The sequence below is a fragment of the Amblyomma mixtum genome, chromosome 1 (genome assembly GCF_055824585.1).
Source record: "Amblyomma mixtum isolate Tamu chromosome 1, ASM5582458v1, whole genome shotgun sequence".
In the NCBI taxonomy this organism is placed as follows: domain Eukaryota; kingdom Metazoa; phylum Arthropoda; class Arachnida; order Ixodida; family Ixodidae; genus Amblyomma; species Amblyomma mixtum.
The window spans coordinates 279364416-279391789 of NC_143012.1; the positions used below are offsets into that span (position 1 = coordinate 279364416).

The 27374-nt window shown below is 48.3% G+C and overlaps 1 protein-coding gene and 1 pseudogene across 2 annotated transcripts in view; both read left to right on the forward strand.

Annotated features, from left to right (window-relative positions):
* Positions 1–290: 290 nt before the first annotated feature.
* On the forward strand, positions 291–14635 carry LOC149371870 (uncharacterized; annotated as a pseudogene).
* Positions 6931–27374, forward strand: part of LOC149371871 (uncharacterized) — a 70934-nt gene continuing 50490 nt past the window's right edge. Inside the window, exon 1 of one of the 2 annotated variants that reach the window (XM_089566166.1) lies at positions 6931–7050. The gene's annotated coding sequence lies outside the window, so the exon portion shown is untranslated. Of the gene's footprint in view, positions 7051–20459; positions 20893–27374 lie in introns of those variants that run through there. The other variant, XM_089566164.1, reaches the window with a different exon arrangement.

The following is a 27374-nucleotide window of genomic DNA, read 5'->3' on the forward strand; positions in this document are numbered from 1 at the left end:
CCGTAATCATAAAGCGCTTTTTTAAAAGAATATTCATTTGTTCTTATTTTTTTTCCTTGCTTCGTTATTATGGACGACTCGCTTTATGGACACTTTGTTCGGGAACCGAAGTGTTCATATTCACGAGACACGACTGCATATGTACTGCCTTACGACTGTGTGCTAATGAATAGGTGCGCCATTAGAAAGGAAGAGAAAAAGAATTGAAAATAAATACGAAATGGAACAACGCGCTCGACCAGATTCAAGACTCGGCTGCAGCGTTGTTGGTTCTCTGAACTGGGGCCACCATGCGGCCACCTTCCTTCGCCGGTTGGCACGGAAAGCTGCGAAACAGATTCAGTTCTATAGCTGGATACAACTTAGAAAAAGACCAGTTGGTAACACTGGCCACGGTCCGCGGCATCCTGTATTACTCCGCTGGCCATTTGCAAGTGTCCAAAATCAGCCTTTTAAGTTTTCTTTGCATCAAACAAGCCAGATGCCTCAAAATCCTTGAGCTTATAATTTCGTCTCATGATTGGCTTCTTGTTCAGGTAACAAGAATAGCTTTTACAACTGCCTACTACTTATGTGGTAAAATGGTAATTCCGTTCGGTTGTCCTGAATGTGGGCGGAGCTTCACTGCAGGCTTAGTTGCATCCGACTACAGTATAACGTTGCTTCCGTGCGTGTATGGTGGTGGAGCAAAGGTGCCGTGCGTAAAATGCTGCTGTTTAGTAGTTTTGCTCAGTTGCCCATGACTGAAATGCTGAGATGTAACCTGCAGAATCAAAATGCGTCTACTCCAGCTATCAGGTGATCAGTTCCTTTCCCAATGAAGTTTTTTATAGTCGCTTCGTCTCTGCAAAGAGTTGTAATATTGTTTTCGTAACGTCGTTGACAACCTTCGCTTCACAGCAAGATCTCTTGAGGAAGCCTAGACTGTGGTCACCGTAGTTCCTGCGAAGCAGCTAAGTTGTGCGATGGCCGCAGCTCCCGACTCGAAGGGCTGGTTTCATCTGTCGTTGAGTGTACTTCCTAATCGTTTGGTGAAGCTTCGAGATCCAGCGGTTAACGCATAAACAGATAAGCAAGGTGAGTGCTGCCGTCATCAGTGCACCGCAAACCTTTAAACATTTATAGGTTTAATTTTGGAGCCTTTCGCTGCAAGATAACCGCTGGTCCTTAAGGGTAACAGAGTAGATTCCAAGAGAAGGCAAGCGGGGCAGAGGGCGGCAGAAAGTTAATCGGGCGGATGAAGTTAAGAAGTTTGCGGGGACACGGTGGACGCGCAGCTGGCAAAGGATTTTTGGAGAGACATGGGAGAGGCCTTTGTCCTGCAGTGGGCGTAGTCAGGCTGATGATGATGCTGTCCATAGGCATTGCAGGTCACGGTCGCGACGTACAATGAAAGAAAGTTCTGTTGCTATTTTTGGGGTGCCAGGGGTGCGGCGTAGAGGGTTCTTCGTCATCCGTTTCCAATGGTCGAACAGGATCACTCAGGGACGGTTTATACTTGCAAAAGTATGGCCCTAGTGAAACCCAGTACGATATAAAATGTACTATGATATGGATTTCAGGGGTCATCCATGGTGCAGTGACTTAAATTATGGGCTCTATGCAGCTGAAAAGAGTATTCTAACAAAATGCACGGTACTACACCAATCATGTTGACCGGCGAAACCAGACCCGGCGTTTCCTCGAGAAATCTCTCTTCCTCCCCCCCCCCCCCCACGCACGCACGCGCACACACACACACACACACACACACACACACACACACACACACACACACACACACACACACACACACGCACACGCACACGCACACACACACACACACACACCGGCGCACACGCGCTCTCTTTCTCTCTCTTCCCTTTTACTGGCACAGGTCTCGGGTCATGCCGGATTTCCCGACGAGCGAGCCTGATTCACAGCGCCCGTTGGGTGCGCTCGCCGACAGTCTCAGCGCTGGGTTCGATTTCGTCGCCGCTTTGGTTGCTTGATCTGCCAGCCAGAAACCGCCCCATAACTATAGCTGGCGCCCATGGTGCTTGGAAGGCACAGTCTCTTCACTCCAAACGATGGATCCACGCCACAGCCGCTGTGCACAGGCTTGGTCACCCGCACCCGCACGTTGTGCCGATGGCGTACAAGGAGCGCCATGTCGACGTCACCACATGCGGAGACCTCTACAAGGCCAGTGCGAAAAGCACTAAGTCGCGCTTGCTGTATTGCGCGATACCACGGGCATTAATTGTAAACGTCTTTTCTCCTGCAAGTATATTCCCCCTTAGGATATTCCAAGCGTGAACTGTGCTTGCTCCTTTAAAATCAGGCCTCGACATGTCCTGCTCCAACCCACGCATGGAAACTATACAAATATCGGTATATAAGCACTGCTTTTTTCGAAACTGCGCTTGTCTACCTCTACAGACTTGACTCAGTACCTTCAAGATCTGAACAGTATTCAGTGCAGTTATGGTTTTGAAATTCCACATTGGACAGCGCGAAAGCGCAGTCAGCACACATGTTTTTCTAGAAAATGCTAGCTGAATATCTAAACGACTTTACTGAGCGATGTAGACTATCAGTAAAACACAGTAGCCACCGTTTATCACCTCATTGTTGCCGTTGCTTTCGCAAGTTGAACATTTACTTCTTTGCTGAACGGTGCAGAAGTGGCGCGCGGAAGGGCGTCCGGGCTATAAGAATGCGCCTGAGACGGGCGCCCAGGTGCGGTTGGTGTACGTGCACACGGGAATGGATCGAGCCGACCACAAGGACACAAGCGAGCGTCCACTAGCCCTGCTGCTCACGGGCTCTCCAGGGCAGTACCAGGACTTCAGCTACACCATACCCTTTCTGGACAGGCATGGTGTAGATGTCCTCTGCTTTAACTGGCCCAGTGAGCGTAATGCTGTGACCTTTCCGTTTTCTACACCAGTGATTGTAGTTTGAATCGCACGTTTTTTTCTCTTTGGTAGACTTCTCCTTTACCAAAAGTACCGGCTATTGGTGGCACACCAGCGACGAGAAAACAAATCTCCTGAGCGATTTCTTGAAGAAGCTTGACATCAAAGAGTGAGTTTAGGCCTTTTCTCCTTACAGTGTATCAGGAGATTGCAGCTATCTGTTGTACTAAGTTGCAACGTTCCAACTCCGGCTGGAGCAAATTCCGGGCGCTGTCACACGACCTGCCGTAAAACGATGCCGAGGGTGTTCGCCCGTTCCAGACATGAAAGTGCATCATCCCCTAGACATTGTGCCGCGAACTGTGCACCGCGGTGGCGCAGTGGTTATAGCACTTGGCTGCTGACCCGAAAGACGCGGGTTCGATTCCGGCCGCGGCGGTCGAATTTCGATGGAGGCGAGATTCTAGAGGCCCGTGTACTGTGCGATGTCAGTGCACGTTAAAGAACCCCAGGTGGTCGAAATTTCCGGAGCCCTCCCCTACGGCGTTCCTCATCGTCCGAGTCGTTTTGGGATGTTGAACCCCGACAAGCCACAAACCACAGAGTTTGGTCGTTACCACGTGACGCCAACATTGTTAACTTTTGACGACCTCTTACTGGGGCACCTTACTTCATCACCTGCTCGCAGTCAGCATGCTTAGATGGAGGTTGGCCAGGATAGGTCATTTAAATAAATCTTTGTTCTCCTTGTTTCTATCATCACCGTCACATCTTCACTGCCTACAAATTATTCTAGATTCGTGTACTGTGCACTGCCTGTATTAGTTTTGTGGGGACACCATCGCATTTGGGGTTTCGCAAGAAGAAATGTTGAATTTTACAGCGCAGCTGTTCCTTGCTCATCCTAAAAAATGTGGAGCCGGCGACGCCGTACGCGCAGCCCATCACCGGTCATCCACCGCTGGAAATGCCTCTTCAACATACGAGCCCAGCACCTGCCGCAAACGAGGCAGATGCTCTGACCCTAGGCCTCGCTGCGTGTCCTAGTAGTTAGAGCGTTAGCCGTTCCTTTTTCAGTTCTCTCCTGAGTTTTGCGTCGTTGGCGTCAGCGACCGCAAGCCCACCGCCGGACACCCAAATGTAAACTTTCACCTGTACCTGAAAAAGTGTACCTCCGACACGCGAACGCAGCATTCACCACCCAGCGCTTCTCGAGTACGATGCGGAATACTCTAGTATATGGACTCTAATATGTCTGTATTCCTTCACGGCCACAAGCCATCTAAAGCTAGGCCACTGGAGTTACAAACTCAACCGTCCTGTGACTTTTCCCAACATTCTTTTTCTCTCTACGCTAGAAATCAAGAGCGCACGATAATACGATGACGCTACCGCAGGGTCGACATGCTGGTGAGCCACAGCTCGGCAGCTTATCCCGCTGTCCAGCTGACGGCCGAGCAGATCGGCTCCGTGACGGTCAAGTCCCTGGCTCTCCTGATGCCTGCTACGGGCAGCAGTGTCAGGTCAGCTCACTCTATAATGACGCAACGTCGACAGTTTTGTTGTCATCTAGGAATATCACGTGACCCCTGTTACAGGAGTTTCCGAGCCGATGCGGGGTCAAACGGACGGGGTGGGGATACATTGCAGAAATCGCGGCCGCTCGCTGGTAATGAGAAGTGATTCCGCAGTCGTCCTTGCATGAATAAATTCACTTGATCAAAATGCTTTGCACTGTCATGGCCAATGCTTAGCACGTTCCAGAACGATGTTCATTGTCTCATGTAGCCTCGCTGAGGATGTTCACAAATCAAACTCATCGCGGAAGTTATGGCTCAGAGCCGGGCGCGTACCTAATTGTCTACCATTCGTGCATGAGTCGAAAGAATTCTTGCGCGCTGGAGTTTCGGCGTTTCAAGGAGTTGCACACAGCAAGGTCGGTGGTCGAACGGACATGGTCAACGATACTTATACTTGCGTTATGTACCTCTAGGAGCCCTTGAAACATTACTCGTTATCTTTTTATTTTTTATGGTTCTGTCTCCACTAGTCAGCGCACGACCAGCGAGCGCATTACAGTTGTCTTCCAGTTTAAGAGCGTTGCTCAAACTTAAGGCTCGCTTTGAGCAAGCGAACACACTGCTATTCATACCTGGTGTTTTCTTTTATTTAATACTTGTTGTTCATTAAAATGCGACCATAGCAACAAAGCGCAGTTTTGAGGTTGTGTTATCTGGCTGTGCGGATCTCTTGTTGAAGCATATTTCAAAATATTAAGCGATATTTTTGCATGGCATGGTCTTACTACTTTTATTTTGAATTGAAACCATCGTATCGAATAAAACGAGACGCCTCATACACCGGACGTTTCGTGATGAGTTCGCCTCCTCGAACCTGTGCCGCTCATAGCGGAAGAAACAGATTCACAGAACTGCTATGCATGAGTACCCCGCAGCCATTAGTGTTCGCTCCAAGCCTCATCGCCACTGTTCGATCCCGGCCGCGCCCCGCCGCGGAGGCTCAGAGGTTACGGCGCTCGGCTGCTGACCAGAAAGACGCGGGTTCGATCCCGGCCGCGGCGGCTGAATTTCGATGGAGGCGGAATTCTAAAGGCCCGTGTACTGTGCGATGTCAGCGCACGTTAAAGAACCGCAGGCGGCCGAAATTTCCGGAGCCTTTCACTACGGCGTCCCTCATAGCCTGAGTCGATTTGGGACGTTAAACCCCCATAAACTAAACAAAACTCCTTGCCACTGTACCGTGTTTATCCCTGCAATGCACACCGTTGCGCCCGCGCAGTTCGTTGCAGCATCCGCTGCTCGTGAACCCGCTGACGGACTGGCTGCTGAGGAGTGGGCACGTGCTCGGCCCTCTGACGTCCTTCCTCAGCTCGGCCATGGCGGCCGTCAGGCACCCGCTGAGAAGTCGCATGCACGACGTGTACTTCGCCTACCTGTCCACCGTAGGCGTCGACGACGCTCGGGTTTGCCCCTCTTCCGTTTTCCGCGCACTTGCTTCTCTCAGATATTTCCCCAGACGTTCTACGGGCTTTGTCAAAGTATGCAGTCAAGGGCCATTGACCGCTTGAAGAGTTACGGCCACCCGCTTTCATAGACTTTTGTTTGTAAAATGTCGGTAGACATTTTTATATAGTCTGTGAATGTCCACACGCAACTGAACTTCTTTCGCACCAGGAAACCATAATCGGCGTTCCTTTATTCTTTTTTTTTTCTTGCCAATTCATCGCGACGCAGTGGCAGCGTAAAACGAAGCCCCAGTTCTGTTCCATGCGTTGCGTGTGATCCATACGCACCGTAGCTTTTCACATTTAGTAATATGTCCGAGATTTCGTTTACCGCAGTACACATCAGTCCCTTTTATTTGTCACATAATGATGTCAATTTTTGTCTCATATAAGGACCGATAAGGTGCACTTGTATTGAATTCTTCTCAGCACTGGCCTGTATCATCCCTACAGTTCTTACGAAAAAATGTCGAGCTACAGCTCTCCCTCACAGAAATTAGTATGATGATGATGATAATGATGATGATGATGATGATGATGATGATGATGATGATGATGATGATGGATTTTTATGGCGCAAGGGCAGCTTTGGCCAAAGAGCTCCATGGCACAAAGTATTTTGTCTACACAAGGTGGGGTTGATGACCCTTTCCCTTCTAATCCCTAGGCCAGAGGAAAACTTGTACCCACTGTATCTCCAGCGGGTATCTGGCGGGACTGCGGATCGAACCCCGCAACTACCGCATGCAAGGCGGAAGCTCAAACAGCTGGGCCACCACTGAGGTCACAGAAATTAGTAACAAAAGCATTAGGTCAGTCATGTTCCTCGCACAGTATATCCCATGCTGTGCCGGAGCGGATGCTAGAAATTCTTGCGCATAAGAGCTCGCGATGTGTGGTTGTAAGACAAAGGCGGGTGAGAATATGCACTCCGTGAATGAAATGCTTCGCAGTTCGAGCAGCAGCTGACCACGCTCCGCCACAGGGGGACGCCCATGGTGGTGATGATCAGTGACACGGACAAGCTCATCTCCCTGAAGAACAACAGGGAGCTTCTGCTCAAACTGGGCCACGATCCCGACAAGACCTGGCTCTACGACGGCACGGGACGCCTGGTCAGACAAGGTTTGCTGCTCCGCCCGTTCACTGGATTCGTCAATCCCCCCTTTTTTTGCTTCCTTAATTCTTTTTATGACCTGGCCTTCTACGGTGGGCGTTAAAAGAGCGCAGGAAACTGCGCACGTCTCTCCAGCTGTGGCCTTCGACAGCTGCATCGAGAACAGATGCCTGCTTGTGTACCCCGGGGTTTTCGTTGCTCTCTGTGGCGCGTTCAGTGCCTTATGCGCGGCCGTGAAGACAATGGAGAACATTAAGAGGAATGAACCTACAGCTGTTGCAGCTGTAGTGGAAGTGCTGCTGAATAATTTCGACCACCTGGTGTTATTTAACGTGCACTGACATCGAACAGCCCTCGGACGCTTTTTGCATTTCGCCCCAGTTGAAACGCGGCCGCCGCGGCCGACACTGAACCCGCGTTCTATTGACGCCTTGCCGTTGCCACTTGCAAAATAACTGACGCCTTCTGTCGGGGAAATGAAGGAGTGCTCATTGGTCTGAAAGCAGAGCAATGAACAGAGCCCACTTGGGCACGCACTGGGGAGTATGTGTGCGGCCTTTTCGCTGCTTTTGCCGCCGCGGTGGCTCAGTGGTTACGGCGCTCGGCTGCTGACCCGAAACACGCGGTTTCGATCCCGGCCGCGACGGTCGAATTTCGACCGACGCGGCGAAGAGGTAGAGACCCGTGTACTGTGCCGTGTCAGTGTGCTCAAATTATCTGGAGCCCTCCACTACTGCGCCCATCGCCTGAGTCGCTTTTGGGACGTTGAACCCCATAAACCCGTAACCCTTTTCGCTGCTTTTAGCGAAGACTGAACCTTCTGGCGAGACCAATGATTGAAGACGACAGTTTTAGTCTGCATTTTCTGGAAGCCAAATGGACGGAGGATGTTTCTAAGTGCAGCGTAAACAACGATGTACTTGATGCGTGACGCGACCTTCTCGCATGTACTTCGACCATCTGTCAACCCCATCGTGGGTGGGCTTTCAAAGAAGGTTTCATCAAGAAAATTATGGTCAGCTTCAGTACCGGCGTCTCAGACAGAGGTCGGTGTTCAAAAAGCGGCCTGCGTATACCGTCGATGAAGGCCGGCGCGCAGGTCGTCACGACGTGGATCATAACGGGCGCCATCGTTGAAGCACGACATGATTGGGTAGATGGGTGAGACTTTTTGGTTTGTGCGTATGTTCGCGACATACAAATGCACAGCGAGTAAGCGTGAGCTGTGAAGAATCATTCAGATGTCGACTCTAAAGTTCACGTGAACAGGATGTGCCTCCACAATCAAGGCGAAATAAGCAGGTCGCTGCTCTTCGAGAAGTACAGCTGTGATAATGATGTCTCGTATAAATCATGCAAGGGTGTTTCATTTAAGACTTTCATATCAGTGTTCAGAATTTCGAAAACGTGGTCACCATCTGCGCTGTGGCCCAACAAATTTTGGCTGCATCGCGCCAAAATACAGGCGCTTTTGAGAAGCTTCCAGGCAAAACAATCTCTCCAGTGCAAGTAACTCGTCAAAATAGCCGAAATTTGTTGGCCAACAGCGCCGAGGGTACCTGCGTTATAGAAATTTTAAAAGCTGATATGGTTGGTTTATGGGGTTTAACGTGCTATGAGAGACGCCGTAGTGGAGGGCTCCGGAAATTTCGACCACCCGGGGTTCTTTAACGTGCACTTACATCACACAGTACACGGGCCTCTAGAATTTCTCCTCCAAAGAAATTCAACCGCCGCGGCCGGGATCTAACCCGCATCTTTCGGGTCAGCAGCCGAGCACTATAACCACTGAGCCACCGCGGCGGCTAAGAGCTGATATGTACAGGCGCGGCCATAAGTAAACGGAGCACGCTATTGCGTTCGAAGTGCAATCACGCCTTCTCCGTTGGAAATGAAGAAGCGTTGTTTGTCTATACACGAAGGCCCACCAACCTCCGCTACCAGCATGCGCGCACCACTGCTGGAAATTTCGGTTAGGTGACGCGTGAAAAATATTCGAAGACTTTTGCGTGCTCCGTTTACTTTTGTCCGCGCCTGTACATTACTAACGGTGGGCTACGTGCCTGTCAATAATTAAGAAGCCTAACGGTAATAGGTAAAAGTAAACTATTCAATATTCAGTACTAGTTAACCAGCCTGCTAGTTAGCACGTTTTAGCTATCCTGATGCACTACACAGCTGAAGGTACTACGGTATGCCGAAAAAGGGCTCTCTTAAAAAGCCTAATTTAAAAAAATATTCAGGTGGGCATTTTGTTGACCTAAAGTGCGGTGAGGCGAAAGCCTTTGCAACTGGGATGCATCCGTCTGATTCGACGCCTTTCTGCAAACACTCTCCAGCGTCTTAGCCAAGAACTACATATGCGTTGGCAGGAAGTAGCGTAGCCATTAGCATACTCGGCTACGGAACAGAAGGATGGTGGTTCGAATCCCATCGTGCACAAAGATTTTTTTCTGGTCTGACTAGAAAAGCGTGACACCTCTTCTGAGAACCTTCTGCTGGCAACCTTCTGTCTACAGGACGAGGCATTAAAGGCTTTTGCCTTAAAAATCCTGTATAATCTCAGGTGCACACCCTGTATATAATCGTGTGGGTGGCTAATAGTAAAAACGGTGACTTGTTTGCTACGAACTTCTGTGTTGGATGCAACATAGTATACTAGTGTCGGCGCTTATCTCTCTTGCTAGTCGCAAAACTGTGCGCAGCCGAAGAAAATATCAGGCGTACATTGCGTCGTTACAGAGGATGGGGCCTCAGTAAGCGCGGGAGTGCTCGATTGCCAGTTCACCTTGGCTATTCGTGCAGCTCTTTCGGACGGGTACATCTTCTGCGATAGAAATCGGAAGAAATTCACACTGCCTCTTCCACAGAAGCAGTTTGAGTTACAAAATGCCACATAGTTTACCGGAATGATCGCAAAAAAGCACCAACTCGCGGCCACCAGCCACACTTGCAATCTCGCCACAGAAACTCGTTTTCCAGCTACGTGTAGAGCTAGTGGTGTGCCCCTTTCTGACGTCCACTACTGCAGCGCATTTGCTCGCACAGAGAAGAAGGCATACAACACACAGGGCGCCGACTGGCAACTAAATTTATTGGATGGCCAGCACGCTTTCTGCACCCACTGCCCATCCAATTAATTAAGTTGTCAGTCAGCGCTCTGTCTGTTGTATGTCTCCTGATCTGTGCCGTCAAATGTGCCGCAGTTATCGAAGCCAAAAACCAACTCGCCCAACGTTTTGTATTGCAGAGCCTTTCTGACGCATGCGCAGCATGATATTTGCAAGCCATTGTTTGTACGTCATAGGAACTAAAAAAGAAGGATGGTTTGGTTTTGTTTGGTTTATGGGGTTTAACGTCCCAAAGCGACTCAGGCTATGAGAGACGCCGTAGTGGAGGGCTCCGGAAATTTCGACCACCTGGGGTTCTTTAACGCGCACTGACATCGCACAGCACGCGGGCCTATAGAATTTCTCCTCCAAAGAAATTCAACCGCCGCGGCCGGGATGGAACCCGCGTCTTTCAGATCAGCAGCCGAGTACCATAACCACTGAGCCACCGAAGGTGGGCAGTAGTGAGGGAAGAGAAATTTAAAATTTTAGAGTTTAATGTTCCCAAGGACAGGTGTGCAATGAGAGGTGCCATAGTGGAGAGCTACTGATTAATTTTTATCAATCAATCAATCAATCAATCAATCAATCAATCAATCAATCAATCAATCAATCAATCAATCAATCAATCAATCAATCAATCAATCAATCAATCAGTGCTTTTTATTCAAGACAATAATACAAAACTATTGTCTTGGGGGACGTGACAAAAGGCGGAAAAGTGCCTGACGAGGTCACGCCACCCTGTGGCAAGCAGCGGTTTAACATTGATGCGGAGTTTACAACAGCGTTAGATCTTCGCAGAGAAATATCTAAGATGAAACTGTATCCCCCATCCTCTCATTTTCTTTTTTTTTTACACTGCAAGAATCTGTGCAGGAACGGAATATAAGATTAAGTACACAACTTCTACCAGCAATGCATGTTTACAAGACACTTGCAGACACAAAATACATGTACACTATCGAACTTGAAACACGAAGATTAATTGAAAACACGAAGAAAAACATGAAAACATGAAACACTAGTCTTCCTTTAAGAACAATCCCTTCAGTGTTCTCTTAAACCTGTTTAGTGAAAGATTTTTGGTTAATAGGTCTTGAATGACTGGATAGCTGTTTATTAAATCCGCTATCTGACAGCTTAATCTTTGATGTCCATAGTTGGTCCGAGCTCGGGGATTGACTATGATGTTCTTCCATAGATCGTTCACACTTCTTTTCTCCTGGTATTTTGTTTCAAAGGTAGATTTATCCAACCGGTATTGGCGATAAACATCCAGGCTTAGTCTGTATTTGTAGTACTTAGGCATTTGAAGTATTCCATGCGATTTATAGTAGGGCGCACAAATATCGGACAGCTCCAAGTTACCGATAGCGCGTATTGCTCTTTTTTGCATCGATAGTAGGGAATCTAGAGCATGTAGGATTCTTTAAAGCAGCAAAATTGAGTTTCTCTATTTGGGGGTCCATTTCAGCGATGTACCCGTTTGTTGGTGTTATAATGTCCGGTCAAGAAAAAGCCTGCTTCCTTTAACTTGCCTGACCGTTTAACTAAAAACTAGTTAAACGGTCGATAGGGACAAGTGCACTTCAGGCCGCGTTAAAATAGAGCTGCGAGCGCATGGCCTCTTCGAGCTTTGAAAAGCAGGTACTACGCCTCCGCTCTGCCGGCTACTCACCTTCCTCGGTCTCCGACGTGTGCGAGGTTATGCTTCAAAGAATAAAAGAAGGCAAGGAAATAAAAAGAAAAGAACCATGCGGCACTAATCCCCTACCTTCGCAAGATGTCGCACAACATAAAAAAAGATAGCAGGAAGTTACAATGTTCGGGTCGTGTTCTCGCTTCGTGCTCGCTGGCAAAAATATGTGCGATCGTTAACAGAGAAGGACAGCCGGCTCGCACAAAGATACATGCAAATCGGTACAAAAACTGCCGGACCTGGGTGGTATACGAGATCCCCGTAACTTGTGGCAAAGTGTACATAGGCCAGACGGGACGATGCTTTAATGTGAGGGCTCAGGAGCACTTCCTCAATGGAAAAAGCAGATGCGGGGAACATCTTTCAGACCACTGCAGTCAGCCCAAACCCACCTGTGAACGTTTATTAGCGAGTACGAAGTTCCTGGCGGTCAAAATTGAAAGGGAAGTGATTGAGGCGCATCGCTTTGCGAAGGCTGGTGACTTGTGCGTCAGCACAGCGTCAGTTTCATTGCACGGAAAAGGAATGGGTTTCCTGGATCGTGCCTTGTTTCCTCGATCTTGCACATGCTTACGTCGATGCAGCTCCCTTTCCCCTCGGTGCGCACCTGCATCCTTTCGTACGTTTCATCTTGACGGCCACATTAAAGCTTTTACCAGCCTGACTCTGCCTTTGCTGTGATGGGTTTAACGAATTTTAGTTCTTTTCAGTTTACCCCTTGATTACAGTTTGTTTTCATTTTTACCGTTTAGCCACATCATGTGCTGGCCTCCCTAAATATGTATAAGCTTTTGTCTGCTCTTATAATGTGACACGGCTTTTGCTTCGCTGTTTTTATTGCACGCTTGCCTGCCTTTTGATACTGAGTAAAGCAGAAATTTGGGCAAGTTGGTACGTATTCATTTTTGAAACAGCGCAACAAAGACGGGACGTGGAAACTGAGGGGTAAAGACAAACAGGCGCTGACTAACAACTGGGTTTATTGAAAAAAAACACAGAAATATATACAACACTGTCTATATATTTGTGTGTTTTTTTCAATAAACCCAGTTGTTAGTCAGCGCCTGTTTGTCTTTACCCCTCAGTTTCCACGTCCCGTCTTTGTTGCGCTGTTTCAAAAATAAATACATTTTGATAACCATCATTCTTGTTTTTACTCTCTAGCCGCTTTACATGTTGGCCTCCGTAGTAATGTATAAGCATTATCTGTTTTTAGAATGTGACTCTGCTTTTGCCTCAATGTTTTCAGTTTTCTTTTTGTGCTCGCCTGCCATGACTTTTCTTTTCGCGGCATCGCCCTTTGACCTCACTAATTTTCTCAACAATGTAGGTGAAAGAACCCCACTTTTCTTCTTCCCCTTTTCCCTTTTGCCTTCGTGATTCATTGGCTCCCTGTCTGACACTTGATTTATTACTGTTTTATAATGTGCTGGGCCGCTTCATGAACACTTGGTACTCAGCGCCCGTCCTGTATTTTGTGTTTCTGCCTTGTTCCGTGCCGTTTTTCGCGCTGCCCTATTTGAGTCAAGTATGAACCAAATAGCCCAAACACAAATTTTAGTCTAAAGTTTTATGTACATAGCTGGCTATGTGTATGGATAATACTGTTGGCGTAGCAGTCCCATAGTCATGTACGACATCCTTTGTTTTCACCCGTTGGATCTCATTTTTGTTCGATATGGACAAGTGCATCCGTTTCATCTTTCACGCTCATGCCACTTTTACAGCCCACACATGCATCGTCAACTGGTGTTAATCGTCTTCAAACGTAACATGCCAGCCAACCAATGAACGAAGAAACGATGAAACTGTCAACGTGTCGACGTAATTCGCCTTTTGTTTCACTATTATACCGCTTGGCGCTAGAAGCGCGAGCACTACTGTACACCCTGCTCCTGCAGCCGCTTTAAGCTGTTCTGTTCTGTTGCTGTTCTTCTGTGGAGGGCAAAACTTCGTCAAATCAATTAATTATAAAAGCTCGTTTGGGCCTATCTTCAGTATAATTTGTTCAACTAAATTATCCTTTCTTGTGAAATGAGTTAATCTATACGCGCATAGCGCCTCACATGTAGGACAGCAATTTTTGCGCACAATCTCTGAAAGTTAATTGCGTCCGCTAGCGTAAGTTCGAAAGGCTCCAAACTTTTCCTGAGCAGATGCTACGTAGCATGCGTTCAAAAAGAGCCGCCATTCTTCCCCTGAAAAAGAAAGCAAAATCCTACCGCATCGAATTCATTGTAATTCTGCAAGAAAATGAAGCAAGATTGTGCCTTTGTCATAGGAAGACCAGAAAGGGTGATGAGGAACGTAACATTAGGGTCGATGTCAAATGTTTCAAGCTTTACCACATGTAATGGGCCGCGCATTTTCCTTCTGTCCCACCCTGCAGGACGGCTCAAAAGTCGGTGTTGAGAAAACTATGCTCATCAATAAAAGAATGATCTTGAATTCTGAAGGGAAATAAACGTATCATATAATTGAAAAAAAAATTGTTTAGTTTTGTGAAGTTCAGGCGTGTATGGATTAAACTGAAATAATTTTTCGTTGGATGCATGCGAAAACTGCCGGATATTGTTGAAATATTCGTTAAAAGGAGATTCGCGAAGTGAGAGTTTGAGGTATCCTGTCGTACTGGTCGCAGGCGAGCCCGGAGTGGTGAAGGTGATCGAGATGACGAAGGGATCGCACTACGCCTTCAGCCGCCACTCGAACATCTGCAACCAGGCGCTGCTCGAACTCCTGGCCAGGGCTCCTCGCTACCCCAAGCGCTTCCGCGTATAGGCCAAGGAAGACACCTTTTTCACCGACCGTGAATAACGCCGACATCTGTCATCGGCGTCGCCTACACAGCGGCTAATCAACGAGGTCTTATCTGAGCGCAAGGCATCGTACTGTCTTTGCGTACACGTGAAGTGGTGTAGATTCGCAGATTCCATGACTTTTCGGTCGTACTAGCCCCACATTTCAAACAAGCTCTGCTTGCAATATTTTCTTTATTTTTTGTTGTTCTTCGAGGATGGAAGGCGTGCACACCTACAGCAAGCGACGCTGGAAGTTACCGCACTTGTCACGAAGCAAATGACTCGATGCCCCAAAGGGCCGCCGCCGTGGTGGTGGAACAAACTTTTATTTGGTGAACGAGTTTGGGAGCCACAGAGTGGCCCCGCTACATAGTCGGCGTCCCTAGTCCGGGACACCGCATGACGACGCCCCGTCTCTCGCCCGTTTCACCAGAGCCCTTTGGGACTCAAGCGAGGAGCAGTTGAGGAGGGCAGTCTCCCATGCCTCTCTAGAAGGGGTAGGGGAAGGGGGGAGGTGGGGATTTTGAGTACATGCCCAGTGATTTTGAGTGGTCCAAATTGTAATATCATCTGCATATAACGCGTGTTGAATGTCTTCCACCCGGGCCAGTTGGCTTGGGAGGGGCATCATAGCTGTGTTCAACAGGAGCGGTGATAGCACCGCTCCCTGAGGGGTACCCCGTGTTCCCATCATGTAAGGGCCGTATTCCTCGTCCGCCGCGGTGGCTCAGTGGTTATGGTGCTCGGCTGCTGACCCGAAAGACGCGGGTTCGATCCCGGCCGCGGCGGTTGAATTTCTTTGGAGGAGAAATTCTAGAGGCCCGTGTACTGTACGATGTCAGTACGCGTTAAAGAATCCCAGGTGGTCGAAATTTCCGGAGCCCCCCACTACGGCATCTCTCATAGCCTTAGTCGCCTTGAGGCGTTAAAGCCCATAAACCAAACCAAACATCCGGTTCTGATCACCCCAAGTACCTATAAGCACGATTCAGGCGTCCACTGGCCCCGCCGCGGTGGCTCAGTGGTTACGGCGCTCGGCTGCTGACCCGAAAGACGCGGGTTCGATCCCGGCCGCCGCGGCTGAATTTCGACTAAGGCGAAATTCTAGAGGCCCGTGTGCTGTGCGATGTCAGTGCTCATTAAAGAACCCCAGGCGGTCGAAATTTCCGGAGCCCTTCACTGCGGCGTCTCTCATAGCCTGAGTTGCTTCGGGACGTTAAACCCCAATAAACCAATAAACCAAACTATCAGGCGTCCACTGACCCAGGGAGCCAGTTACGCGCATTTCCTTTGCTTAAAATCGTCGGAGTGTAAAACGCTGTCAACGCCAATGAACACAATGTACGCCGACGGCCTATGGCTTCAGTGCCGCGTTTTTGCCACAGCGTTGTCAATGTGCTTCTCGATTAACATCACGGCGCTTCTCGAGGCGTGCGGCTCGTTTTTTCTTCGTCTCCTCGGCTCGCTGCCGCCTCTTGGTTTCGTTCCGACGACGAAGCCTGGCTTCTCTCCGACTCACTTTCCATATCTGCCAACGAATCCCACCGGTTGGTTGGTTGCGTCTGAGAGAAGGATGAAAAGGAAAGTGTACGGGCCTGCCGACTGGCTCAAGCCGAGCCACCACCGCTGCCACGTGCAGATAGAAGAGAGTTGAAAGATAACAGGAAAGAGAAAAAGAGAAAAGACGCGCGTCGCAACAACCGCGTCCGCCGGAGCGGACGCTGGCTGAAAAAACAGGTAAGCGGCCGTGTCTCCAAGCGTATGCTCCCACCGAGCCGCCCCTTCTATGTATAAGATGCAACGCCGGCTCCTCCTCTGACGTCATGCCATATAGCGCGGCGAGCGGCACTGCCAGCTGCGGCGGTTGCTAGGCAGCGGCTCAGCTCGTGGTGTGGCATGGTAGCGAAGGCTCCATAGACGCCCATTGGTCCAAAAAATGGCGGCTCATGGGGCACCGCAGCGCCGCCGTTTTGGGGGGCAACGTACGTATGAGTGACATTGAATGACGTCACCCGTACGTGTGCTTTTGGCGCGAATTATAAAGTGGTCTTTTTATAGAACCCGCATTTTCGAACCGGTATCTCCTGAAGGTTGCCTTTCAGCGCGCACCAACCTTTGCCAGTCAAATGTTCTCGAGTTCCTGCTAGTTATGGCCTTGTTAATGTGCAGTTGGGTACCCAATGAAAGTGACTGGCAAATAAGGCAGCATAGAAAGGCAGCAACACTTTCAGACGCTGGCTAAGCATGCATGATGCGTAGTGGAAACCTTGGTGAAAATACTGGTGCTATTACTTTTGAGTACATCAAGGTATGATGCACAAAGCACAGGTTCAAGTGCACAGTTTACAATACAATGTAGTACGTCAAGTATGGTTTTCATATTCATGGTTTATTAGAGTAACCGAATAAATTCAGTGATAAAGCACACCAACAAAAAATGCACGTCACAGGCAGCTTAAGCAGTAGTTTAGTTTATTTAAGCTGGCTATTCATCTCAATGGTCACAGTGCGGATAGGAAAAAGCCCTGAAGTTCCGCGAACGTTGTCAGGTAGGAAATTGAAAAGTATAGAAAACAATGCTACGACAGCTCACATTGAGGCAAACATGACATAAGTAGGCGCATCAACACATAGACTATGCAGCACACTGGAATTACTCTTCACATTTCATTTCTTCAACTGAACGAATATAGCAGCTATGTTTACACTTGCATGACAATACTAAAAACAAGTTTTAGCATCAACAAACCTGCTGAACGCTAGAGCATTACACCATACATAGGGCCTGCGCACAACCTCGAGATCTCCTTGTCGCTAACCGAAGTAATCTGAAGCAATTCTAATCAAACTAAAACATACATGAAGTGCAGTTTAAAGTGAATTGCAAGGACATTCAATACAGCCACTTCTTCCTCGAGTAGGCACAGCATCGAGACGCAGTCATCCTGGCCGCAGATACGCAGACAGTGCGAAGTGCTTGGAAGAAACCCTCAGGTGTCGCAGCTGGCACGGCGTCTTCTCGAGGCTGAGGTTGCGGCAGAACTGCACCCACGTTTTGCACCTGGACATGATGCAGCGACCACGTTATACAACTGCACCCAAATGAATACCATATACTCCAAACGTCAATACGAAATGATTCATTTCGCCTAAATGCAGTACGTTATAACTATGGCATAAAATGCTCGCGCCAAGCCTCCGCCTCTGAGTGCGGTTACGCTCGCCTGATACCACGCGGCTAGCTGCTTTTATAGATATATAGATCTTTATTTCAGAGAACAAGGTCTCGGATACAGGGGCAAAAGGCAGATGCACTCTGCCTGACGGGGCCCAAGCACCCGACATAATGCTCAGGACAAACTGCAAAAGAAGGAAGAACTTCATAAGTTATCATTACAAAAAAAAACACACATCATTATACAAGGTAAGACAAGAATACAATTATGGACAGTGACGTAATTAGGAGACAATGACATAATTATAAAGTAAATATTTACAAGGCACATCAGAATAAGAAAGCTGCGCTCAAAGCGTGACGAGAGGGATGCAGCGAAATGAGTTTAAAACTACATTGACGGTCATGTATACGTCGAACGGCAATAACTACTGCTGGCCGAATTCAGTTAAGGCACAGTCAATGCGGCGCACATACACATGGTTGAGTTTCGATACTGTCAGTTGCGAGGGGATCCTCAAATTGGCTTCACGGTGCTGCAAAACCCATTAATGCCATGTTCAGAGCTGTTAGGCAGCGCATTTGGTTTTAAACTGACCATGCGGCAAAGTAGAGGGCACATGGTTGCTCATGAGAGCCCGGTATCAAATTCACGTTGGTGACAGTCGGCTGCACGAAACTAGCTATAAATAAGACAAATGATGGCCGTGTGTCTTTTGCACACCTTATGACTGCATGTGCGTGCCCTGCAATTTACTAAAATATCCCGATAACACGAAGCCGAGTGCGTATGAAACGGTTACAGCTACGAATAGGCGCGAAAAGCCCGACAAAAGCATACTAGAGCAGACGACAACGGCAAGAGCTCACCTGCGAAAGTCCAGAGGGAAGCGGTGTAGTCTTGGTAAGACACCCACGGTACCACCCACGCTGTCACAATGTGCCACGGAGCAAGGTTTCTTCACATGCCGCAAGCTCATCTTGAAATGCCGAGCTAAGCGCTTGAAACGATAAGTGCGAAGCCTCGAGAAAAGGTTTCGCACTGGCCGTACACCGAAGGAAACGATAGAAACAATAAAACTGCTGCAGCGGTGCAGATCTTGCCAAACGGTGACAGAGAAGCGACGAGCAAGGTCGACAAAAACTTCTTAAAGGAGACATTTCGAGACCGGCGAGCTTAATTTACACGCTTTCCAAGGCGCGCCATAGCAGACAGCTGGAGATAAGAAATCGCTTCGTAAGATCCAGCGGCCACTGTGGCCGGGTACCGAAACAAGGCCTGCAATGAAATGAAAGTCGCGCTGCAAATGCAGCGCACACTCATCAACAGGGGGCGCAACAAGAGCGTTGCAAAAAAATTACAAAAATCGGCGTAATGTTCTGCTTAAATAATTTACCTCTTTTATAAAACGTGGCATTAAAATATTCATTTCTTTTCGTTGGTTTATAGCGTTTTTATTTGTGCTTTTGAATTTCATTATATAAGTGTTTCGGCCCCCCAAAGTGGCTGTGCTGCAGTTGCGCTAAACCGTTTTTGGTTCCAGCCTTCGCCACCATTCTACAGCCGCCTTGGTGTGGCCACCGGCCACAGCGAAACGGCGAGAATACGGCCAATGTAGCTCTCTCTACAAAAATTGGCTGCGGTTAACTACTGCTGAACCTGGTTAGACAGCGAAAGCTATGGCGCATCCGGCAACTATACGCGGCTTGGCGTCTGCAACGTTGAGTGCGTTCCGGACACTGGATAGGCAGCGCGCCCACCCTGCCGCCCTGACACATGGCAGTTAATGGTTGATCGCGAGGGTTTTCTCACCCAATGAACGCTCTTTCGGGTCCCCAGCCGAGCGCCTTAACCACTGAGCCACCACGGTGCCTCGGTACCCCCGAATAAAGCTGCAGCATGACAATACAGGGTGTTTCACGTAACTTGAACCAAGGATTTAAAAAAAAATGTGGTAAACCGCAGCCCGCTGAAACCAACGATGCATTGTTTGCCATCATGTGGCGCTCCGCAGAATATCTTTTTATTGCGCTTAATTAGTTAACTGACTAAGATTAATTATGCAAATTTTGAAATATTAATTTTGTTGCCAAGACCGTTACGTTAGGTTGTAGAGCAGGTTTATAAACAACCGATCCAGTTTATTGTAGCATCATATCTCCTACGGGGTCCTTTTTTTCTGGCATCTAAAGAAAGCCTGCGAAATATGAAAAAATACCACGCGATAACCCTCGTGCGCTACCAAATTGCAGTGCTCTGAACGGCGTTTCGAACAAACGGAGCGTGCCCGCTGACCATGGCGAATTAAACGGCCGCCGCGGCAGAGAAGGCAGGTGCGCCGGAAAGAAAACGACAGTATTACTTCAGTAGACAGTTTTGTCATTATTTGGAGGCTTTTAATACGCACCCAACGGTACCAGAGTGCCGGAAAGCTAACCGCACCTTTATTTCTTGTAATACAAAACAAAAAAGCATAGCAAAAGTTCGCATCAAAGAACCTTTTCACTTAAAAAGCTTTTCCGGCCAGCCCTTCAGCGAGTCGCGACAACATTGTTCAAATTACAGTGACTGATCGTTGCGGGATCATATACGAAGAATCTCTCTTTATTCCGCGCAGACTCACTATGTCGTAAGAGTGTTAACATGCGTATCTACGCAGTTGCGTGCCGTCGCTCAGCAGTTGATGTGTTTATGACCGTTGGGCGCATTTCCGTCTACACGAGCTGGAAAACCGAAGACTGCTCTGTCACGTACGCGGCAGCTTCTGAGTCGGAACCGCCGCTGCTTCTGCCAACGTCAGCAGTTGCGTACGGGAGGGCGCTGCCGCTCGAGAGGAGAGGCACGCACATACGCGCATAGATCACGTAATAGATCCTGCAACGCCGTGCCGTCGACAAATTAAGCGAGCAGCTGACGGCGGCGTACGGCTCTCAGTGCAATCGTCGGCGAGGCCGCCCCTGTTCCCTGCAGTTGATGCATTCAACGCAGCGCACGTCAAGCAGCACTGCAGGCGTCTAAGGAAGCGCTCCTCATCCGTACACTGAGCCCTGGATATTCGCAGGTTGGTGGTTGTTTCGTTGGCATCCTGATAATTATCTCAGAAATTCGAATTCAAGGAAGACAGCAAATTTTTTTCGAAATATGCGCAGTTCGAGTTAAGGAGAATCGTTTCAATGCGTTTGATGTCGGTAGTACCATGGCATAAGTTACTGCAGATTAGTCATTAGCGAGAATACACATTAAAAACTTACGCTTTTGCCTGTATACTGCCCTTCTCTTTTATTCACATAGGTCTATCCTTCGCAATGTCATCCGATATGTGCACCCTAACCTGACTACGCCCACTGCAGGGCAAAGGCCTATCCCATGTCTCTCCAATTAACCCAGTCCTCTGCCAGTTGCGGCCACTGTATCCCCGCAAACCTCTTAATCTCATCCGCATACCCAACTTTCTGCCGTCCCCTGCTACGTTTGCCTTCTCTTGGAATCCACTCCGTTACCCTTAAGGACCAGCGGTTATCTTCCCTTCGCATTACATGCTCTGACCAAGCCCATTTCTTCCTCATACTGAAACGATAACAAGCCCGGCTCGAATGCAGGTCCTGCAAGTGTCCTAGGTGGGGTGAGCTGGTTAATTGGGGCTGATACAAAGACACCACGAAGTAGGATTTCAAGGAGGCTGCGTCGTGCCGAGGGGCTCTTACCCGCACCACTCTAGTGACTGCGTTCGGTGCGGGAAGGTAGGCGTACAGCGTGTCTTGTAGCCAAAAGTTTCACAGCGGTCGCTGTTAATAGCACTACCGCAACGACCACGTAGTGCTGCCGAAAAGCTGTCAGTGGAAACTGTCATTGAATTTTTTCACCGCCAGGAAATCGAAATCAAAAACCTACTACATTCAGCTGCGAACCCTCATGAACGAACAGCGTAATAACGAGCTGAAAAACCTCCCTTAAAGCGTCTTCTGGGAGTCACCTTCTCCGCCCGTTTGCTTCGGTTGTTGGTTTTCTTTTCGCATCTCGCTGAGTATTCGTAATCGGCGATTGCGCTCACCGAGCGAGCTGATTTAGTTATGCCTGAGACTTAATATCGATAAAATTTGGCTAACATCCCTCGAGCCCAGTGCCGACACAAGTTTATCAAGGCCTTCCGGGAGTGAAATCTCACTTTTTTTTTATTGAATATATTTTCAGCTGTGATGAGTGTAGTGAAGAGGAATTTCATGGCCAGCGGCTCATGTATTGGCAAGCACGGGATAGTTAAAACTAAAGATCAACATCAAAGATCTTTCATAACCTTCTTTTGAAATCTCATGGCCCAGTATAAATTGATGCTCCTCAAACGTGCTAACCTAACCTCTACCACTTAAACAAACCCCCTCTTCATCTCATTGCACCAATGTCCCCCACTGCCGTAGTATACTGCACCCAACGTTCCATGCGGGCGAGAAATCCGTGCTCTTGAAACATTTGGGGCAACCGGGTATGCACTGAATGTTTGGGATATTCTGTGATTCAGGGCTTTTATGAGAATGTGAAGTGAGCTGAAACGTAAACACGGCTGTCGAAGGCCTGGAAGTTGAACCTGCCGCCCTTTCGTATTTGTTCCGATAGGTTTATTTATTTATTTTTTCTTATACCCTCAGGGCTATTAAGGCATTACAGAGAAGAGTTAATGAAACAGACAAGGTACAAATATGACTCAACACATACATTATTAGCTAAGGCGCTCAGGAGAGAGAAAAAAAACAACACAGGATAAAATGCATCCTAGTTAAACAATGTTAGCTATAACAGTCTTGAATAATTGGTGATTGGTGATGGCGGCCGTCGAAGAAGGAAGGTGATTCCACTCATTTTATGTACAGTCGTGAGCAAAAGTGGAGAGATCGGCGCTTCGGCGGCGGGAGCAGTTGCGGGGCCGCCCCACGGCGCTGCTATCTCGCTGCGCTCGCTCGCTGCGAGAGTGCCTCGAGTGACGACAAACTTCCCCCTCGCTCTCGCGCGGGTGTTTATCACGACTGATAAATTCCTAGTGCGGATTTCGGCTACTCTGCTGGTGAACCCCCCTCGCTTCCCCCTCGCCCCGCGCGAGAGCGAGGGGGAAGCGAGGGGGGTTCACCAGCAGAGTAGCCGAAATCCGCACTAGGAATTTATCAGTCGTGATAAACACCCGCGCGAGAGCGAGGGGGAAGTTTGTCGTCACTCGAGGCACTCTCGCAGCGAGCGAGCGCGGCGAGATAGCTGCGCCGTGGGGCGGCCCCGCAACTGCTCCCGCCGCCGAAGCGCCGATCTCTCCACTTTTGCTCACGACTGTACATGGTGCGAATGAATGGAAAAGTTTTTGATCTGCAGAAAGGGATGCCAACCTGATGAATGTGGCCTAGTCTTGGCGATACGTAACTGAGGTGGTGAAATAAGTTTGGCATGAAACTACGGGTAATAGAATAATTTATGAAAAAGGCACAGGCGAAAAGTTGTGCGACGTGATTACAAGGATGGTAAGTTAAGGCTTGATTTCATGGCACTGATGCTTGCGGTTCTGGTATAGTTAGAAAAAATGAAGCGACTAGAATTATTCTGAACTATTTCCACTGCCTGTAATAGGTTTTCTTGATGGAACAGCGCAGAACATCGGGACAAGAGACAAGCGCTGTTTTGCGCTGTTCCATCAAGAATGAATAACCAACATGCCCAAGCTGCTGTCCTGGGTGTAATAGGTTTGTTTGTTACTTTAATGGCTTCTGAAGACGTTCGCCTGGTTGTCTACCTGGCAGAACAAAAAGATTAAACGGAAAACATGCACACAAAACTCTAGTCCACTCGCAAACACACAATTTTTAGGTGGTTCCTATCAGACCCGCGTTCTTAAGGTAATTTAACGAGGCCTTTATTCCACATGATGCCCGTCTGTGCGCTCACGCGCATACCGGTGCGCTCCAGTCGACCCCTCCGTGAATATTGCCGCTTCTTTGAGAGGGGAGCAATGCCGCGAATCTTTGTAGTGATTGTTTTATTCATTCTTCAAAGCTTCCGGCACGCCGCTTTATCGCTTTTTTGTGTGCTGCAACGTGCCCCCAGATTTGTCTCTACTGATAGCATCCGTTTTTCCAGAATGTTGTGGTAACTTTCTGCGCTTTATCTCGAAAGTTCGCTATCAGCTACCGAGTGTGGCGGGCATTCGATTCGATGACCGGCGAGCACGCGTGTTCAGTTCTTTGCGGGCGCGAGTCAGCCCAAATAGTTTTATATGGATCCCATTTTCGCTCTCTTCCTGCTCTCCGGTCTGCAGTCACCACTACGTGACAGTATTGAAGCGAAGGAGTATTATTTTCCTATAAAACTCTTCCCAAATCTTGCAGAAGGTCTTCAAGGTGAAGCGTCCTAGGCCACTAGACAAGCGTAGATAAGGAAAGTACCGTATTTTCCGGTGTATAACACGCACCCTTGTATAGGACGCACCCCCCATATATGCAGGGCGTCATTGAAAAATTTGGTATATAAGACGCACCTATGTATAAGACGCACCCGTGTATAAGGCGCACTCCAGATAGGCTATTGAAGTATAAGACGCACCCCAGATAGGCTATTGAAGCTTAATTAAACACTCTTGCGTGACCATCGCGAAATGCACCTTACCTGTGAGAGTGATCGAAAAAGGCAACACTCGCGCCATACCCGCCCACGTTTTAGCAAAAAAAGAAAGAAAAACGAAAGAACTCTCCTTATGTCCATAACAACATTTTTTTTTTTACTTAAAACCTTCGAAGACTTCATCTTCGGATGCACTATCAGAAAGTTCGCCCATTTCTGGAGGCAACGCAGCTGAAACATTCTCTTCGCACTACGTACGTACTACGTACACGGAGCAAACAAAGTTGCAAAGTGTGACTAAAAAAGAACGCCGGCTTGCCTTGACAATGGCGAGAAGCGTGATTGTCGCCATCGTTTGGCATTTCACATTACTTTTGCTTGGGGCCTCCGAAACGGCCATGTGTTTCTGATCCCGAAAGTCGTTATCCCCGTTTCATGATAAAGTTCACCTAAAAATGTTGCGCACGGCGGTCCCAGTATTCAAGTATTAACCGTGTTACAACCGCGTTATTAGTAGTGATATTTTTTCGGTGAAAAAAATCTTGAACATGAACCTGAGTAATTTATGAACACGCAAAAAAAAAAACGAAAAATTTGCGTATAAGACGCACCCTTGTATAGGACGCACCAGCAAGATTTTTGAAAAAAAGGCGCGTCTTATGCACCGGAAAATACGGTAAACTACACGGCTTCTTAACCTCGTGCAAAAGATTATCTCAGAGGGTAGGGCCGGTTGGGCCTGTCGGGTTGGATTCAGAATCAGGAACCTCAATGCACCGAGACCTAAACTAAGTTACTTGAACTTCGTTTCTGTGCTTTTCTTTCTTTTTTTTAAGTGACATCATTGTTTAGTCTACGGCAGCACTGTTCTCCAGCCGTCCCGTTTCGGTACACGTCCGCAGCGCTTATCCTATACGAGGCCAAATTAAGAAAGGAGCATACTCCGTAGCAAAGTAAGTAGGGAGGCAGCGTAGAGGCGCTCCCAAAAGACGCCACGTCACTGGCGGAGATTTTGAGGACAAGTGAAAACTTTCCGCTCAATTGTCCCGATAACTGTTCTGCGAGTATCTCGATTTCGCAATTGCCTCTAACATCACCACCGTAGCCCCTTTCGCACCGCCTAACTCTTCCGGTGCTTCTCATGCCCTGTCAATTTCGCATGCAAGCATGCGCACGTAGGTGGAGCGTGCGACTGTTAGTCATTGGCCTGAGACCAATCTTAGGCAAGGCAGTTCGTCATCAGGGGCTGCCTCGGTGGCTCAGTGGTTATGGCGCTCGGCTGCTCACCCGAAAGACGCGGGTTCGATCCCGGCCGCGGCGGTCGAATTTCGATGGAGGAGAAATTCTAGAGACCAGGTGGTCGAAATTTCCGGAGCCCTCCACTACGGCGACCCTCAGAGCCTGAGTCACTTTGGGACGTTGAATTCCCATAAACAATAAACCAAACCAGTTCGTCATAAGACATCTCTATGCAACGAGACAGCCGCCGTACCTGAGTCTCAATGACCGCCGCTTCATGACGCCTAGCAGAACCCGCGAGCTTGTTCCCGACTTCGAGGGAATATTAATGTGACTAAAGACGCTGCCGACCAGTTTATTTATTTATTTATTTATTTATTGTTATAAATAGGCCAATCCCCTGTGGGATTATAACAGGAAGGAAGCATATAAAATAAACATAAGAAAATTACCATATGGCAGATTAGCAGGGTACAAGATGCAGCAACCAATAAATAACAGTGGTACGAGGGTCTTTAGGTGAACGCACATAAATTAAAATGCTGGATAAACCTTCCAATTTCAGACTGCGAGAGGTAATAATGAAAACTCTAAATGAAAGCAAAATACTGGCTGCAAATGATTCAGCATGGTGGAGGACATACTGCAAAAACGTTAGAGATCACTGCAGCGGCCCGCTTCCGGAGAATGCGAAACCATTAATACTCTTTCATACTCGTTGCCTCTCGCAGACTGTGAAAACGTCTCGTCTGACGAGGTAGACGTCCCATCCGTAACGGCTAACGCACGCTCACCATACACACACACACACACTAGAAACAAGCATGCGCAATCGAGGGCTGCGAGGCAACGATTGACGTAAGAGGAAGCGCCGGAGCGGAAACGAAGGTTCTTTTTTTATCCGGCCACCGCTCCTCCAGGACGTCAGTGACCCTATTTCAACGAGGCGACATGATGTCACGCTTAACGATGACAATAACGCTGCTGCGCGGGCACCGCGCACCCGCACACCGATGCTCAGCGCTCTCTCCTATTTGTCATGGTGGCCCCACCCAACGTCACGACATAGTCACAGCGCAATGCCATGCGCCGCCATGGCAACCACGTTGGCTCGACGTCACCACTCCTAAGTATTGCTTCTTGTTTTTTTCGATACATTTTCATTTTTTTAGTTAACGTGGTTGAACGTGGTTGCGTTTTTTCCCGCAATTTTGACGTCTGCTACTCTTTTCACGTCCTCATACTATATCGACGTTCGACGGGATTTGGACGCCTAATTGACATTTTTTGCTCTAATTAACTAATTACTCCACATCGACGAAATCTTGACGCGCATCTTCCGCACATCATTTCCTATCACGCACAATCATTCTTTTTCGCTTAACTCCTTCACGAACGGATAAATCGCAGCCGAAATGTTTTGCGGACACGAAATTGTCGACATAGCCAACAAAGTCTTTCCCCTTGTGAACAAACGATAGAACAAGTGCTCTACAATAAGCAGGTTGTGATAAGAATCTCAAGAGCATTCCTTTCAGTATGGTTAGCGGTGGACGACCCTGTACTTCTGTGTTCACGACCCCACAATGTTCTGCAATATAACACGAGTCCATATAAATGGAAGAAGCAGAGAAATAAAAACATACCCAAACTTGTCACCGTCCACAGGAGCGAAGCGACGTTGCTATGATGATGAAAGGTGCGGTCTTGCCC